This window comes from Seriola lalandi, unplaced genomic scaffold, assembly GCF_002814215.2.
Source record: "Seriola lalandi dorsalis isolate HSWRI2012SDOR001 ecotype SW California unplaced genomic scaffold, Sedor1 jcf7180001974282, whole genome shotgun sequence".
Classification (NCBI taxonomy): domain Eukaryota; kingdom Metazoa; phylum Chordata; class Actinopteri; order Carangiformes; family Carangidae; genus Seriola; species Seriola lalandi.
Window position 1 is genome coordinate 1,082 of NW_019444948.1, and position 3,792 is coordinate 4,873.

General features: G+C 53.4%; 1 pseudogene; it reads left to right on the forward strand.

Annotated features, from left to right (window-relative positions):
* Positions 1 to 223: 223 nt before the first annotated feature.
* Positions 224 to 976, forward strand: LOC147820268 (uncharacterized; annotated as a pseudogene).
* Positions 977 to 3,792: the final 2,816 nt, after the last annotated feature.

Here is a 3,792-nt window from a genome sequence, read left to right on the forward strand (position 1 = left end):
AACAGGTTTGTCTCTAATGCATCTGTGTGATGATGATGATGATGATGATGATGATGATGACTGTGTGTGTGTGTGTGTGAAAATTATAGACTTATAGGGAAGAGTGAGAGGGTGCCAAGTACACTGCTGAAGAGAACTCAACATGTTTAACTGCTCCTAACATGTTTCTTTTTTCTATAGAGATGACTCATCCCCTCCCACCCACAAGATCAAAAAATACATAATGTACGAGAACTGCATCATGGAGTTGTATACTGTGTGTCCTGTTTGCACGTGGGTGTGTAATGTGTGACACGAAGGCTGGGCACTTTCTTGTCTGTGGAGCACCGGTGTCCCCATTGTGAGTTCTACAGACACTGGAATAGCCCGGGTGTTACGGGAAGCACTCCAGTTGGGAATGTCCACCTTTCTGTAGCTGTGTACTTGAGTGGAGCATCTTTCTTCAAAATTGAAAGGGTAAATGACGAACAACTATATTCCCTTAGAGTCTCTTGATATGGCATGTAATATTTTTGTCTCTATGAAAGTTAATTCAGATGCAATTACAGGCAACATTACTACAAATACTTTTTGTGTGCTTTTTATCTAACGGGTCTTCAAGGCAATGCAGCTGCAGGTATTCCAATATGACACGTTTCACCGCCATGCCAGAACCTTCATCGAGCCTGCAGTCATTCACCATTGGAAAACATCACAGGGTGAGATGCTGCAGCAGCTCAGTAAGGAGGACAAAGTAACAGCTGGTGGTGACTTGAGGGCTGACTCTCCAGGTATATACAGTTGTTTGATATTGTTTGAGGTCAAAAGGAGAGTGGCATCGGGTCATGAGGTAGGTGGTGGCTACCACATGGAGAAAGAGGGCCTGAAGAGGAGCCTGGCATTGTTGGATGCACATAGTGTGACTCTTGAATGCATTGTCACTGACCATCACCATCAACCTTTCCCCCGCTGTCTGATGACAGCCCCTCTCTGGTGACGGAAGGCTCCTCCTCATTGGGGGTGATGGGTGGAAGAGCCGGGAGGACTCTCCGATGAAGGTTCCTAGGGGGAGCTGATGTCCTACTGGGCTGGTCTGGGTGACACTGGTGGAAATCAGCGATGATGCGAGGATCAAGGATGTGACAAGCCGGTATCCAGGACCTTTCTTCAGTACCATAACCCTCCCAGTCGACCAGATACTGGACCCCACGGCCACAGCGATGAGAGCGCACCAAGCGTTGGACGGAGAAGGCTGGACCACCATCGATGAGCTGAGGGGAGGTGGAGGCGGAATAGTGGGGGCCAACGGACTCTCTCTGACCGGCTTCACTCTGGACACATGGAAGGTGGGATGGAACCTGGAGGAGAGACTGGCAGTGGCTCCCATCAGAATGCAAAACTCCCTCCAAAAAACCGAGGAGAACTGGGGCCCTTGGTTGGACACCACATCGACAGGGAGACCATGCAGGCGGAAGACGTGGAGCAGGACCAGCTGGGCAGTTTCCTTGGCCGATGGCAGTTTGGCCAGGGGCACAAAGTGGGCCATCTTGCTGAACCTGTCCACCACCATGAGGATAACTGTGTTGCCATCTGAGGGGGGCAAACCAGTGACGAAGTCCAGAGAGATGTGAGACCATGTGCAATGAGGCACTGGCAGGGGCTGCAGAAGACCAGATGGAGCCTGATGCAAGGGCTTGTGCTGATTGCAGACAGGGCAAGCATTCACAAATTCCTGTGTGTCCTCCTCCAGGGTGGCCCACCAGAACCGTTGACGGAGGACGTCCCATGTTCTCCGAATCCCAGGATGACAGGTGAGCTTGGAGGCATGGACCCACTGAAGCACCTCAGACCTCAGGGCTGGAGGAACAAACAGGCGGTTCGGGGGGCAAGCGCTGGGTCCAGGCTGACCCTCGGTGGTGTACCTCACCCTCTCCTCGATTTCCCCAGGTAAGGGTGGCGACAACGCAGGGAGCAGGGAGGATCGGGTCGGGCCCCGAGGAAGAGTCTGTTTCTCCCTGGAACTGGCGTGACAAGGCGTCAGGCTTGATGTTGTAGGACCTAGGACATTAGGAGAGGGAGAAGTTGAAGCGGGTGAAGAAAAGGGACCACCGGGCCTGACGGGAGTTAAGTCTCTTGGCCGTACGGATGTACTCAAGGTTCTTATGGTCAGTCCATATTAGAAAAGGTTGCTTGGTCCCCTCAAGCCAGTGCCGCAACTCCTCTAATGCCAGCTTGACAGCCAGGAGCTCCTGGTTGCCGATGTCATAATTTCTCTCGGCAGGGGACAGACGCAGAGAGAAAAAGGCGCAGGGGTGAATTTTCTGGTCCGAGGTTGCACGCTGGGATAGGATAGCCCCCAATCCCACGTCGGAGGCGTCCACCTCCACAACAAACTGTCACTCGGGATCTGGTACTTGAAGGATGGGGGCCAATGTGAACTGGGCCTTGAGGGTGAGGAAAGCCTGCTCGGCGGAAGGGTTCCAGCTGAAGGGCATCTTGGAGGAGGTAAGTGCAGTGAGGGGAGCGGCGATGCTGCTGTATTGTCGGATGAAGCGGTGGTAAAAATTGACAAATCCCAGGAAACGTTGCAGTTGCTTACGGGAGTCAGGGACTGACCAGGAGGTGACCACTGATACCTTCGCCGGATCCATCCGTATGCTGTCTTCAGCCACAATGTACCCCAGGAAGGACACGGTGGAGGCGTGGAACTCACACTTCTTGGCCTTAACAAAGAGTGAGTTTTCGAGGAGCCGTTGCAGGACTGTCTGTAGATGAGGATGTCATCTAGGTAGACGAAAACGTAGCGGTTCAACACTCGTTCATCAAGGCTTGGAACACGGCGGGGGCGTTGGTTAAACCAAAGGGCATGACGCGATACTCGTTATGACCAGTGGGTGTGTTGAAGGCCGTCTTCCATTCATCGCCCTCTCGGATCCGGACCAGATGATAGGCGTTGTGGAAATCGAGCTTGGTGAATATGGTTGCCCCTTGGAGAAGCTCGAAGGCAGAAGAGATGAGTGGAAGGGGGTAGCGGTTCTTAAAAGTGATGTCATTCAACCCCCGATAGTCTATACAGGGTCTCAGAGTCTTGTCCTTCTTCTCCACAAAGAAGAATCCTGCCCCCGCAGGGGAAGAAGAGGGACAGATGATGCCGGCCGCCAGGGATTGCAGAGGGAACAAAAGGGAACAGTTCGTCAGGAATGGACCACAGGTCTCAGGGTCCCCTGCATATCTTTCTGGGGTTCCCACCCGGGGCTCGGGAATGTCACTGGGCAGTGAGGGTTCAGGAGTCGGTGGAGCTGGGGAAGGATCCGGAACAGGAGCCCGGTTCAAGGCGGTCATTAGCTGCTGCATCTAGGCGGCTAAAGCTGTTAGCGCCTGCTCATGGACTGCTGCTGAACGTTTTGCTTCAGCTTGTGAAGTGACAATCATGGCTTCATGCTGCTGGAGGGCACTCTCAATTATCTCGAAGCGATTCGGTGCTGAGGAGGTGTGTGCTGGGTCCATGACTGGCCAGATTGTACTGTAACGGGATGTGATAGGACCCACGTGCAGCACAACCAAACAGAGGGATAGTTGGAAATTACCTTTATTGAAATACCAGCAGAGAGAGCACACACAGGTGGGTATGAGGAGTCGAGGATGGGGTCCGGGGCTGGAGAACCGGGGGTCCGGTGAGTGGAGCGAGGTGACTGCACACACACAGGGGAAAGTTCTTAGACCTGAAGGCTGGGGCTGGTGGTGCCGAGCGTTAGGGAGCAGGCTGGAGATGTCGTCGAGGGAACTGGAAAACGCCAAACAGCCACAGGGACG